Raw genomic sequence first — 15,843 nt, forward strand, 5'->3', positions numbered from 1 at the left:
ACATTGTAAGTATTACTATAGGGGTTATTCTGAGGACTAGAATTGTTACACATATAGCTGACTTGTTCGTTAGTAGTGCTAGGGTCGTAAGCTAGGCATTCTGTATTGTTCATTCCCCCTCTACTTATGTTACACTGCATCACCGGATGTACTTGCATAGAGACACATAAACGATCAATCTTTTTATTTAAAAGCTCTACCTGGTTTGATAACATAATGACCGTGTCGAGGTTGAAAACACCGCTGCTTTATTAGGCTTTGCCCTCATGACTTGCCACTGATAGTTATTCAGTGACATCTCTTCAATAAATTCATAAGCTTCCTCAGGTGCTTTGTTACTTAGGGTTCCACCGGTGGCTGCATCGATTAACTACATAGTTGAGGGGTTCAAACCGTTGTAAAAAGTTTGAACCTATAGCCGTAAAGGTAACCCATGGTGAGGGCACCTTCTCAATAAGTCCTTATACCTCTCCCATACGTCGTATAAAGTATCTAAATTCATCTGTACAAAGGAAGAGATATCATTCCTCAATTTGGCTATCTTAGCCGATGGAAAGTACTTTAGTAGAAACTTCTTGATAATCTGTTCCCAAGTAGTGATGGAACCTCGTGGTAACGAGTTCAACCACTGTTTAGCTTTATTCTTCAATGAAAAGGGAAATAACCGAAGGCGAATGGCATCATCAGAAACGCCATTTATTTTGAAAGTATAACAGAACTCTAAGAAGTTGACCAAATGAGTATTTGGGTCTTCATCCTGCAAACCATCAAACTGAACAAACTGTTGAATAGTTTGTATAGTGTTAGGTTTTAGGTAAAAATTATTTGCAGCAATTGCAGGTCTAACAATACTCAATTCAGCCCCTGCTTGTAATAGCCTAATTTTGGGACTAGTCGAAACAGTGGTTTCGGAACCACTATTCTGAGGCCGGAGAAAATTATTTTGATGTTATTTTATGTGATATAGCATGTTTGATAAACACCAAATTATACATAGTTTTACCCCCAAATACTTAGCATATTTATGGATGTTTACTACTAGATTTGTGGATTTTGGTGCTCTTAATCCGGTTATTTCATGTTTTGTACTCAGGAGAGCACCAATAGTCAAAAGGAGCCAAAAACGAGCTAAAAAGGGACAAAACAGACCAAATCGAGAAGATCACACGACCTAAGCCTTGCCGCACAGGCATCTCACACGGCCGTGGCCTTCAGGGGTGTCGACCAAGGTTTACACGATTCACAAGGCCTGGCCATTGAGCCCACACGGCCATGGAAATTTAACGGATTGAACACAGCCTGGTAATCACGTCACATGGCCATGGCACACTGGCGTGTCCCTTTTTCAAAGAGTTATATTTTACAGGGAAAAGGGTACTTAGGGAGGAAGAAAGCCAATCCAAAGCCTATACAAACACCCTAAGTATGACCCATAGAGGGGGGCCTCTTCTAGAACTTTTCTGGAATACAGAACCACATGCCAGGAATTACTTGAAGGAAGCTAGACGATCCATCACAAAAGCCGGAGCTACTCCAAGACTGAAGATCTCTTTTAGAATTCCTTCAGGGGTTTTAGAGTTTTCTTCATGTTTTATTATTTTTATACTTTTGAGATGTACTCTTATTTTATTATGAACTAAACCCCTTAGATACCTAAGGGGGATAAAACCTATGATGGATCTTGTTATTATTATCTGAATTGTATGATAAAACTTGATTTGTTCTTAATTCTGTGTTCTTAATGCTTGAGTTAATATTCCGGGTATTAATTCATGATTTGATGTGCTTATGCAGAGGAGGAATAGACCCTGCCTAAGAGTAGATTTGACATAATTAAGCGGAGTTGATCGAACGCCTAGAAATAGGGCTACGAGATTTTGCCGGATTAGGGTGAAACCTAATATGGGAGTCCATAGAGTGATTTACTGCTTCCCTAGGGATTTTAATTAAGATAGAAATTTTGACTAATTCAACTGATGGTTAGGCGTTATTAGTCTCAAAAGGGATAATAACATAGGTTAGAGAGTCTCACGGATCAAGTCAAGTGAATAAATCGCTCGGTTCAGAGTCAGATAACAAGTGAAATCTAGGTGGATTCCTCATTAGGTGTCGTCTTTATCAATTGCTTTTCTTCAAGTCTTTTTTCAAATTTTCTGAGTTGTTGTGGAAGAATATGAGTCTTAGATGAGTTATAAACAACTTTTATGAAGGAAATTTGCTTGAAAACACCTAAAAAGGGTTATTTTGCAAGTTATAAACAACTTTTATGAAGGAAATTTGCTTGAAAACACCTAAAAAGGGTTATTTTGCAAAGTTGTAAAATAAGTGTAAATGTGTGAATAATTGAATTTGTGAGTTTCTATAGTGATGAAAATAAATTTTCTAGGATTACTGAGTAATAAAATGTGATAAAAATCATTTTACGAGCCTAGGGGCAATTTGGTAATTTTGGCAAAGTATAGGGGCAAAATTGTAAATTTTTCCAAAAATGTGTCATTGGACTAATTTGATTAGTATATTGTTTTAATAAGTTAAATGTGATGTTATAGATGATGAAAAATGAGATTCGGGCTTAGAACGAGGAAAAATGAGAAATTGATGTTTAGGCATCTTTTACCAATTTGGTGTCGAAGTAAGTTGTATGAAAACAATGCAACGAGCTGTTATTATTATATGTCTAATGTTTAAATATTGCATGAAATGGATATGTACATTTATTTTTCTTTATAAAATGGATTCACGATGTCTCGATGACATTCGATAAAGTTTCAATATGAGATTCCATGTAAGACCATGTTTGAGACATGACATTGGCATCGATATGTGTGATCCCATGTAAGACCATGTCTGAGACATGGCATTGGCATCGATATGTGTGAACCCATTTAAGACCATATCTGGGATATGACATTGGCATCTTACTGTGTGTACGAATTTCCCCGAGTATCCTTTAGTATTCCAAGTGGTTCAACGGGAAATTCAAAGATTATAACAAAGCTATGATAAGGAATGATTATGTCATGAAGTATTACAGGTATGTACGAAAAAATCGTGAGAAATGATTCAGTCTATGATGCACCTTTGGTAAGGATGCAAATAAGTAAGTCATGTTTATGAGAATGATTTTGTAATGACCTTATGGTTATGGGTCTATGTTCATGATGTATATAGTAATTGGTGAATACTATGAAATTGGCATGATTTGGAATAAGTCTTTGATACTTGATGACATTGAGATTATGGGTCCATGCTTACGATGCAGAGCTTTTTTTTCTTACCATGATAGATGATATGATGTTGTATTAATTTGGTGAACAATAATTGTGAATGAGTAAATTAGCCTGGACAGTTTTGGGCTACTGCAATGGTGTAACTTTGAAAATACACTAAAAATATTGAAACATGAGTTCGAGGCTTAGTAAAAGATGGGATTAAATCTTATTGAGTCTATCTTATAAAAGAAACCTTGTAAGCAAAACAATTTTCTATAATGAGATATTTGAATTTGTGTGAGACAGAGTCAGAATGACTTTGAAATCCCCTATTCTGATTTTAGAAAATCATTATAAATTGTAAAAAATTATTTATGAGTTATAATTTATATTTTTAGAATCCTTAATGAGTCTGTTTTCATGAGAAATAGATGTAAACATTATTCGATCCCTGTGCTATGAGATAATTAAACTTTAGTACAAAAGGGTCAGAACTATTAGACAGTGAATCAGGGGTAATTTTGAGAAATAAACTATACTAATTGGCCTAAACCAAAAATTCTAGAAATTGTATCGTGGAAAGATAAATGAGTCTAGTTTCAAGGAAAATTAATGAAACTAAATTTTGAGTTTCGTAGCTTCAGATATAAATATTTTATTGACTATTGTACAAGAAGACAACTTATCATGAACTTGAGAATATGTTGAGAACATTGATAAAAACATGTTAATGAGTTACTTATTTTTTTCATATGAACTTACTAAGCGTAAAGCTTACCCCCTTTCTTTCCCATGTTCTCTAGTGTTGCCAGGTTAGCTTGGGTTGGCATTCGTCGGAGATATTATCACACTATCAATCTATCACTATTGTGGTAAGTGATTCTATATGCTTCGAGTTTATGGCATATGTAGGGCTTAAATATTTGAGTATGTGATATTATGTTTTAGCCAAATGTATTGGTTTACATTAACTATTGAGGTTGTAAACCTAGTTATATATGCATGCATGTGCTATGGTCGTATGTGATGAGTTTATAATGATTATGGCATGAATGTGGTAAAGACGTGAGTAAAATCTATGATATCTATTGCATGCGAAATTGACATGATCATAACATGCTTATGGATGTTTAAGTGCTCATTTATGCCATGTTGTATGCTCTTGTATAAGTATGTGTGCATGTGTTGTGAGGGTGACAAAATGACTTGGAAAATAGCCTTGTGATTGCCCACACTGGAAGGCACGCGGGCGTGTGTCTAGGCCGTGTGTGACACACGGTCTTCCCCATAGGTGTGTGACCTGGCCGTGTGTCCCTTGCACCTTGGAAATTCAAGTCAGTATGCATGGTAGTAAACACACAGGTAGAGACACGGCCGTGTGTCTCAACTGTATGGTGGACACAGCCTAGCACACGGGCATGTGCCTTGGCCGTGTGTCTTCTTTAGTTCATGACCAAATGTACAGAGAGTTACACGAGTGAGGGACATAGGCGTGTCCTGATAAACACTAGGCTGTGTGGTGCACACGGGCAACCAAAACGGCCATGTCAAAATGATCACACGGGTGTGTGCCATATACACACATGGGCGTGTGGAGCTTTAAAGCATGAATGTTCTAAGTTGTTCTTAAGTTCTCATTTTGATCCTGAACCACCCCGAATGTATGTTTTGGGCCTTGTAAGCCTGCATAAGGGATAGTATACATGTGAAATGAAAAGTTTTAAATTGATTAAAATTTTACTGCCCAGTTTTTATATAGTTGGTTGAGTTTAAGTTCGGTAGCACCTCGAACCCTGTCCCAGTGTCAGATACGGGCGAGGGGTGTTACATTTAGTGGTATCAAGGCCACGTTTAGTCGGTTCTTGGACTAACATAGCATAAGTGAGTCTAGCTATACATGCCATAGTACTACTCGTGATAGTGTGATATCTCTCGTTTCTAACGAAACCATTTGCTAAGACAGGAAAGACTCTCAACCGAGCAAATCTTGATAACCATAAGAGTAATATTGAGATGATTGAATCATGCTTGTGATATGTCGAGTTTAGGAAAGGTATGAAAGGAAATTCATGATTTTTACATGAATTAATACTCCATATGTGATAATTATAAGTTAAAGAATGTGGAAATGTGGAATGAGACGAAAGATAAGTCTTGATAAGCTTTTCCATGCATGTTAGTATTCATACGATGTTATGTGCCTAACTCTTTTGGCCAAGTGATTATGAAAACAAAAATTTACTCGAAATGACAAAATGTGTGTATAAGTGCTTCTATTGAATGATTTGTAATCAGTATGTACATGTAATTGACATTTATGTTTAAATTTCTGAATTAAAGATGTCATAAATGTTATGATAGCATGAAAACTGAAATGAAAGATCAAATTGAGTAGAACGCTAGAATTGAGTATGATCATTCGATTATGAATTGACGGATAAGAACATGGTTGGACCATGGCAGTGCAAGTGATATGTGTGCTAGTGTAAGACATGTCTGGAACATGCATCAGCCTCGAGATATGTGTGCTAGTGTAAGACAAGTCTAGGACATGTATCAGCCACATCGTGAAAGCTAGTGTAAGAGCATGTCTGGAACATGGCATCGGCTTGATATGTGTCAGTTTAAGACCTGTCTGGGACACGACATCGACACAGATGGATGAGAGCTAGTATAAGACCATAGTTGGACTATGGCATAATTGAATGATGTACTCAAAACCGTAAGACGTTCTCTAATTTGGTAAATGTTGGTAGGTAAAATAAGGCTAAGTGTTGAAACTTGATTAGACATCAATGATGATTCGAGTAAAAGAAATGAAAATTTGTATTGCGATAAATTCACTAACTTTATTTCATCTTCCATAACCGTTTGCTTCATGAGTAATCACTACATGCATTCAATTCTCCATCAAAGAAGCTGGTGTCTTTTCGGTTGCTCATGGAGACTTCAAAAGACTTTGAAAGCAACTTAATTGAAGAAGTAAATCACATTGAAGGTTAGAGTTACTTGGAATAGAATTTCTATAGTTTTGACTTTTCATTAGGCCTCATTATTAGCTTCATTAAAAGTGACCTTTCAGCTAGCTTTCCTTTTAACACTATAAATTCATGTAACCAGCCTTTCGAGAGAACACTTTGGAATATTTTTTGTTAATGATATATTGCCAAATTTTTTAAGCAAACTTTTCTCTGTTTTCGTTCAAAGATTTGTTGGCTACCTAGTGTTCTAGTTGTGTCATCCATTTTCTTTGTTGAAAACTGAACTTATCACTAATCGTAGTGTGGCGTTCAAACATACCGAGGTTCCTATCTTGCTAGATAGTGGGTCGAGGTCACCTTAACCACTCTTAACTGAACTAAAGGGCTTATAAGCAACGGGTCATTACCAAATCGGTATTGGTTCTTGTTTGCACTTTTGGTTCAATCCATTTTCTTTTCTTACCATTTCGAACTAAAATAAATTCCTTCTTTCACATCTTACCCTTTTTCATATCATATTCTTAAACCAACTACTAATTTGTCAAACAACTTTATTCCATACCAATTTCACTAAACTAAATTGCCAATTACTTCTCGTAGACGATTGGGCATTTTTCATACTACTCGACTCACCTCGAGGCGGATCATATTATTTGGTATCAAAGCTGCAAAAACGAGGAGTACGAGCATTCAAAATTACTCCCGGGATAGTCTGTGACTTATCAAGTAAGTTAAAAAAATCGAAAAAAATTCAAAAAAAATTTGAAAAAAAATTTGAAAAAAAAATTTGAACATTGTTTTACTTCTTCTCCATTTTTTGATCCTGAAACTCTTACCCTCTCATCTACTTCCATCTTTGACCTTTTCGCCACACTATACCTGATTTTTTTTCTTATAAGCCTACCCTGTATTAAATGACATCATCCCTTGTTACCCATTTGAAACCGACCACCTCGACTAAGGTTAAGCCTCAGCAAATCTGCTTACAAAATCACGAGAAAGGTAAAGAGAGGTAAAAGGCACGAGAGTTGTGAGCGCAATAGAGTGGGGATAAAAGCCTATTCTCGAGCGTAAAACACGAGTGTGAGTGCCAATAAAATTTTCTTGTGAGTGACTAGTGAGGTTTGTGGTGAGGTATTCATTTTCTGTTTTGTTTTATTCACTTTTCTTTTCATCTATTAATCATGTCTCGAGAAGAGTTTTCAGCCTTTGAATTTCAATATTTGCTAAAAGAGATGGAGTGCATGCTCGATCGAAAAATCAAGCCTATCCAAGAGAAGCTAAACCATCGAGCAAGAGATGAACGGAAGAAAAATTCACCAACTCAGAAAACAAAGTCAAGAACATCACGGAGATACACATCTAATGACTACTCGAGAAGAGATTTCTATCGTGATACCTATTTGACAAGAAATTCGAGTAGAAAGAAAGAAAGCTTCGAGTCTAAGTTCTTTCAAGATAACGAACGAGGGAGCCCAAGTAATTCTTCATATGCATCCATGAAGACTCATTCACGAAGAATTGATCGTGAACTTTATCTAAATGATTTCACATCTTTCAAACAAAATACTTATCATGCTGATTCACTTGTATTATCTTCAAGTTGTAAAGAAAAACTGAGAGAAAAAAAATAAAAGAGAGGCAAGAGGTGAGTAAGAGAGAAAATGAAAGATTCTTGAAAGAGATCGAGAAAGTCATTGAAAAAGCCGTTGAAAAAGAAAAGGAACAAAAAGAGAGTGAAAGAAAAGAGAGGCAAAAGATGATCATGAGAGAAAACAAGTGGATTCTAAAAGAAATCGAGAGAAGCAAAAAAGAAGTCGAAAAAGAAAAAGAGTGTGTGCAAGAAAGTAAAGTTGAAAAAGAGAGTGAGAAAAAAGAAAGTGTGGAAGAAACGATTGTTCTTGAAGAAAAAGAAATGAAAGAAAAAGTTGATAGAGAGCATGAAAAAGATAGTGTTGTTTCCACTAACCAATCTATGAGTTCTTCTTGTCTTACCTCTTCTTTTCAGGTTCCTAACAATCCGTGTGACGAACTTCAACTTCAATACTTTCCCGATGAGAGATGCTTTCGTATGATCAAAAAAGGAAAGGTTGAAGATAAAATCCATCCGCAAGTATTCAAAGATAAGGAATCTTTAGAAATCGAGCCACGGCAAACAGGTTTGAAAGTTGTTGGTAAAAGTTTTGATGGCTTAATTTATAAAAGATTCCCTTATTTTGATTTAATTAGCCCTTATTGTTTATGTGTGGTTGATAAGTCCATTCTAAGTGGAAGTATGAAGGGGTGTTCTTTTGACTTGTTTTGTGGTGAAAAACTTGTTGATGATGTTCAATTAAATCGGCAAGCACATAATATCATCTTATATGGTAACGATTCTTCACAAAAGACATTTAAGTTTGATTGTGGTGATTATGTGAATCAACTACTGCCTTGTGCAAAATCTTTAAATTTGTGCCCATCTGTCCTGATGAATGTAAGGAATTTTGATTGTTTGTTTTCATATATGCACAAATTCTTTTGGATCAGCATGTTTGAAATCATGACACGCATGAAACCTTTGTTGTATTTTCTAGCAAGTGAACAAAATTATGTGTTTAAACTTGGAATTTGTTATTTTGGTTCGATATGTGGAAAATTCAAGCATTCCAAATTTTGTGCGACCAATTTTTGTTTGATTAATGCTTGGCTTTTGACTAAGGGAGCGAATTTTAAAAATTCTGAATACAATATAAAATCGTTCCTTGATCATTTTATTTGGCTATCCATAAATTTCTTGTGTCATTTTAAAAAGGTAAGGCCAACTCATATTTTTTATCCTGGCATCGATTCAGCATGTCCCTTAAAGTTGAACATCTACAGTGTCACTAACCCTTTTACTTTTCGTGAAGGTGATACTTTGAGAGATGCGAGTTGTTCTTGTATTTCTCCTACATTTTAGGTTAGTTCGAGTAAAGAGCTACGACTTTACTATCTTTCCGAAGAGAGGAGGTTTACGTTGATTGAAAAAGGTACTGCTCAAACTGATCCACATTCATTCATTCATATTGGAAAACAAGGTGAGTTTTCTGAATCTTTTAAGATTCAACCACCCCCTTTGAATGTTGATGGAAACATTTTTTATGTTTTGGTTTCTGAAATGCATTCGTACCTTGATGAGGTTTATTGTTCTTTTTTGATTAGTAATGGATGGTTTGAAAATGATGAGAACATTACTAACAAAGGTTGTGTCCTTGATGTGCATTCTTCGATCGATGGAGAAACCACATGTTTAAACAAGGCTGTGCACATAAAACTTGTAATGTATGAGTGTTTTATTTATATGCATGCCTTATTACTGAATTTGGATATCCAACTTGCAAAGGTAAAACTTGTCAATTATTTTGAATTCGAAAATCAATCAAGTGCTCAAGTATGCACCAAGACTTCGAAAAGGAATTGTTCATTCTTGATTCATCATTTTATTAATCCTTGTCTTTATGACGATAACAATATTTTCTTGTGTCAAGCTGTGAATAAAATCTCGAAAAGTTCCTCCTGGTTTAACCTTCATTGTATCACTAACTTGTTTTATTCTTTTGTAGGTGACAATGTAAGGTGGTACCCTCTTAAAGAGGGAGGGCTGATTTGTGATCAACTAACACTTATGCATCATTTAATCCAGCAACTAGTTTAATTAATAGAAGCATTATTAAATGAACTTTAACTCATGCATCACTAAATTATCCTAGTAACTAGTTTATTTAAAGAAGCATCTATTAAATCAAGTTCATAAAAAACTCAATTCATTGAACTAAGATGAATTGAATTAATGACCATCAACTCATTATTAAACTAAGATGCTTAAATGCATGGTTTAAAATGCAAACTAAATGAACAAATGAGTTACTTAATGCAAGACTTAATTTAATGAAGCTGACTTAAACTAACATGGGAGTCACATAATGCATGACTTTATTAAATGCAGAACACATAATGCATGTCATAATTAAAATATGTATTTAACAAATAAGACATAATTAAAGACTAAAGTAACTAAAATAAATCAAGTCCTTATTCCAACAGCATAAATGAATTTAAATGTCTCATTTTGCATTTGGGCCCCTCGAGTTTAGGCCAATCTCGATGTCGTCGAGATGTACCGAAACATGATGCGACTGGGATTGCATCAGTATTCATATGAAATAAAGTTGCATGTGTTGCTAAGATATGTGAAAGTGTGTTCATAACAAGTTGTAAATTTGAGATGTTTGAATCAGATGTGCATGATACTGTGTTGTTGTTAAGTGTGTATATGTAACATCCCGAAATAGGGCCTAAACGGAACAGTGGTTGCGAAAACAAAAATCCGAGGTAGAAAAAAATTATTTTATTATTATTTTGAGGTTCATGATATGATTGCATGATTGTGTGAAAATTTCGTGATGAAATTCTATGCATAAAGTGCTTAAGTTGAGATTAGGGACTAAATCGAATAATTTGCAAAACTTGCATTCTAGAAGTTTTTAGTATGAAATTGCTTTGGAATATTAATTAGGAGGGTTTAAATAACAATTTGACCAATTTCTAAGTTTATGGACAAAATAGGACATGGATGGAATTTTTGAAAGTTTAATAAGGAAGGGCATTTTGGTCATTTGGATATTAAATGAAATAAAAAGGGAAAAATAACACAAAATTCATCATCTTCTTCATTAGCACGAAATTTCAAGGGTTCTCCATATCTAGGGTTTGTTTCAAGTTTTCAAGCTCCATAGTAAGTGATTCTAAGCCTCGTTTTTAATGTTCTTTACGTTTTCGGAGTCCCGGTAGCTCGATAAAGCTTATGCTAGCAATAATTTAAGTTAGGGTTCATATTTGGAAAAATACCCATAGGTGAAAAGTGTTTATTTTGATGTTTTATGATAGAATATGAGGTCTTAGATTATGTTAGACAACTTGTGCTACTCGGTTTTAGGTAAAAACGAGTAAAAAAGGGTTTAATCGGTAAAAATACCTAATAGTCATAAGTATATGTTAGAGTGAGAATTTGATTTTGCTATAGAAGGGAAAAACGATGAGTATGTCATAAAACATAAGAAAATAGGCTGAAGTTTAATTTATGAGATTTGGGGAAAAAGTGTAAATATGCAAAAGTTTAGGGGCAAAAATGTAATTTTTGCAAAGTTTGAGTAAAGGACGGTTTTGATAAATGTGAATATTAAATAAGTTAAATTTGCTATTATAGATCAAGAAGAGCGAAATTCGGGAGTAGATCGGGGAAAAGAAAAAGTAAAGGACTAAATTGTAAAGTTTATTCACATTTTGTATTGAGGTAAGTTTATAGTAAATAAATGCAATATTCTTTTATTTTACATTATTATTGTCAATTTCCAGCATTTATATACTTATTTTTTTGAGAATATTTAAAGTCAAATTAAATGCGAAGTGACAGAGAAAAAGCATTAGAAAGCCCCGTTTGAACCTTAGGAATGTTAGGATATTGGGGTTGACAGGACAGGACAGGACAGAAATGAGCCATGTAAGTCCATATCAGATATATGGCTTTTGTAACGCCCCATACCCGAGACCGTTGCCGGAGTCGAACACGAGGTATTTACGGACTTATTTCATTTACTTACACAGTTCATTTTTAAATTTCCAGACATGCTGGTTAACTGCATCACAATCACTTTAAAAATAATATCTTGAGTTCCGAGACTCAAAAACTGATTCTGTAAATTTTTCCTCAAACTATACTCATATATCTATCTACAAATGTTTTTCTAGAATTTTCGGTTGGGCCAATTAGTACAGTTTATTAGTTAAAGTCTCCCCTATTTCAGGGTTTGACTACTCTGACCTTCATGCATTACGACTTAGATATCTCCCTGTACAGGGACTTCAATACTTATGTCGTTTATTTCTAATGAAACTAGACTCGAAGAGGAATCTGTACATATAGGACATGACTTCTAATTATCTCTGGTTAATTTATAGTGAATTTACAAAGTCAGATCAGGGGATCCAGAAATCGCTCTGGCCCTGTTTCACGAAAACTTAAACATCCCTTAAATTACGACTCATATGATCATTTCGTTTCTTCCATATGAAAATATACTCATCAAGGTTCGATTACATAATTTATTCACAATTTAATTCCATTCCTAATATTTTTAGTGATTTTTCAAATTCACATCACTGCTGCTGTCGGTATCTGTTTTTAAGGTAGACTTTACCTATTTCATAATTTCCATGATTCAACTAGCCCTTTAACAAACATAGCACAAAAATATGATCATGATTAACCATTCCAATGGCTAATCATTGCCAAGCATTTCCACACCTCTCAATAACCATATATATACAAAATGATTATAACGCTATGCTCAAAATATATAAGCCATTTTCGCATGGCTATCCAAATATATACAATACCAAAGTACTTGACTAACAACAAAAGGGCAGCCCTATACATGCCATTATCAGAGTTCAACTAAAAGAGTACCAAAAGGGCTTTGATAGTGTGGGCGACTTCGACTTTGACACTCCCAAGTTCGATAGCTGACGAACCAAAATCTATAAAACAGAGAATCAAAGAAACAGAATAAGCATTTAATGCTTAGTAAGTTTTGAGCAATGAAATTAGGCACAACTGAAGTATTGCATTCATATGACTAAACGGATAATTTCATATACACATATTCTCAAAATCATACATACTTCACATTTCCAACCCTTATATTCATACATAAGGGATCAACTAAACCAAAGGCTGGAAGCTTATTAATCGACTGAGCGAATACTATTTAAAAGGAATCAACTATTCCAATGCGTATATGAAACATACCTCATCGTTGGGATTTTACGAGCGTATAATTGAAATTATTACAGCAAGATCGCTCATTCCCAAACCAAGTACCTTCAGGATTTAGCCGGATATAGCTACTCGTTCAACTGCCTTCGGGACTTAGCCCGGATATAGTAACTCGCACAAATGCCTTCGGGACTTAGCCCGGATATAGTGACTCGCACAAATGCCTTCGGGACTTAGCCCGAATATAGCAACTCGCACAAATGCCTTCGGGACTTAGCCCGGTTGTCATCCGAATATTCATGCACATATATCAATAAATCATATCACATCTATATTTCATTTTCATCACTAGAACTCAAACACAAGACACTTATCAATCATTCCCAATTTCGGCTCAATAGCCACATACAAATAGCATAAATTGATTTGCTTTATGACATGATATCTATGCACATTCGGCTACTCGTCATAGGTATAAACTAATTATCTCTACATATAATTCAAGTAAAATCATTATATCACTGTTTATTTGTTATGCTTATACGTCATAACTTAATCAAATCATAAACTAAGTTCCATTACTCAAAGACTTACCTCAGATGTTGTCGAACGATTTCGATGGCTATTCAATCACTTTTTCCTTCCCCTTATCCAACTTTGATCCTCTAGGCTCTTGAGCTAAATCAAACAATTTACTTCCCAAATCAAACATAGTCATATGACATCCATATACATTTTATACTAGCCGAAATGTACTATCAAGATACACTTTACTCAAATAATTTACTTTGGCCGAACATGTATAATGTTTTGTAGCTTAATAAATTTAACATTCACCATGTATTCATAATATTTTTGCAGCCAACTATCCATAGTCATGCACACAATCAAAAATAAATACCCAAAATTTTCATATCCTTATGCCCTAAGCCGAATACACTTGTCATGTTCACCTACATTTTTTTCAAGTACAACATTCCCATATTTGGCATTAGTATCAAGCATAATAGCCAATTCTTCCCACTTTGAATCTATGCATCCATTTAATCATAGTTTGTTCAAGAACTCATACAACAAGACACATCCATATGACTAAAAATTCTAAGTTTAAACACAATACAACATTTTAGCACCATGGCCGAATACTTCATGAAGTTGTTAAGACCCATCCTTATCAAATTCTCACACACACTCACATTCAATCCTTTTTATTAAGCACTCAAATTCAATCATCTTCATGCCTCATCACCATAACATCAAACACCAACCAAGAAGGCAACACCCATGGCCGAGTATCATCTCCATCACATAGCAAAGATTTAAACCATGGGCTAGGTAGAACTCAAGCTAACAACTAAAAATTATGCATGAATCTCATGGAACAACATCAAACATACCTTAACCTAGTTACAAGCATGGCCGAACCTCTTCAACCTTTCTTCCTTTCTTTCCTTTGATTTTTCGGTCAAGAAGAACAAAATGAGAACCTTTTTTTCTTTTTCTTTTTTCATCACCCCCCAATTTTCATTATTTTATTACTAACCCTTTTTATTTTATTATTTCTAACATAAAGCATTAACACAACATGTTTATAATAGGCTTTAACCCATAGCATGGTCGGCCACTAGTTCAAATTTTGGGTAATTTGACATGCAAACCCATCATCTTTATAACATGCATTAATAGGCCACTTACATTTGCCTAGCACATTTCTAAATTTTCTCACATAAGTCCTATTAACTAAATTCACATGCAATCGACTAAATCAAAGCTTAAAACTTTCACACATTCATATTCACATATTCTAGAAAATAAATATCACATTCAAGTACTTCAGTGACTCGGTTTAGCGGTCCCGAAACCACTTCCCGACTAGGGTCAATTTGGGGCTGTCACAGCTTTGGAGACAGTAATGAGCCATGTAAGCCCATATTAGATATATATATATGGCATTGGAGACAGAAATAATTCATGTAAGTCCATGTCGAAGACATGGCATTGGCAGGATATTGATAGACAGGAACGACCCTAGTATCTTTAGTATTCCGAGTGGTTCAACGGGTCATTGTACATGTTAAGTTACAGTGAATTATCAGCAAAAGGGAAGGTAGATTATATTTATGAATAGTGAAAGGTCAGGTAAGAAAGAAGGTAAGTGAGTAAAGAAGAAGGTAGAAAATGAGAAGTAAAGAAAGTTTATGAGGCTAGGTGACATTATGTATAATTATTCATTATGTTGAATGTTGTAATTTATTTGCTTGTAAGCTTACTAAGCCTAGTGCTTACTCTCTTTATTTTCTTTTTCTTATAGTTTTTATCAAGCCACTCGGGAATCGAAGGAAACGTCGGAGACCCGATCACACTATCGAAGAAATCACATTGGTATAGTTAGACGTTTCGTTTTGTGTATGGCATGTATAGGAACTTGGTTTCTTTTGATATGATATGATCAATGAATGATGTGTAAATACTTGCTAGTGATTAACTAATAGAATGGCTGATGATATACATGTTTAATAGTATGATTAAGTAGTAACTATCACATGAAAGCTAAGAAAAATGTGAAAGTAACTTAAAAACAGATTCAAGTATCAGAAATAATGTGATTTTGAAAAATCACAATAAATTGTAGAGACATGGGTTGGTGGTGAATAATATATGAAATTAAATCTCATTGTGTCTATTTTCATATGGACTAAGCAAAACAGGTAAAGGTTTTTTATTTTATAAGATATCTGAGTTTTGGTGAAATAGGGCCAGAGCAATTTCTGGATTCCCTGTTCCAAATTTATAAATTCACCATAAATTTTAAAAAATAATTAGGTGGTTTAATTTATATGGTTAGAATCCTTATTTA

The 15,843-nt window shown here is 34.5% G+C and overlaps 1 non-coding gene across 1 annotated transcript; it reads left to right on the forward strand.

Annotated features, from left to right (window-relative positions):
• The first annotated feature begins 428 nt into the window (after window positions 1-428).
• On the forward strand, window positions 429-535 carry LOC121204067 (small nucleolar RNA R71). Its single transcript, XR_005898995.1, has one exon. It is a non-coding gene; the product is annotated as a small nucleolar RNA R71 (small nucleolar RNA).
• The last annotated feature ends 15,308 nt before the right edge of the window (window positions 536-15,843 follow it).

This window comes from Gossypium hirsutum, chromosome A07 (assembly GCF_007990345.1).
Source record: "Gossypium hirsutum isolate 1008001.06 chromosome A07, Gossypium_hirsutum_v2.1, whole genome shotgun sequence".
Classification (NCBI taxonomy): Eukaryota; Viridiplantae; Streptophyta; class Magnoliopsida; order Malvales; family Malvaceae; genus Gossypium; species Gossypium hirsutum.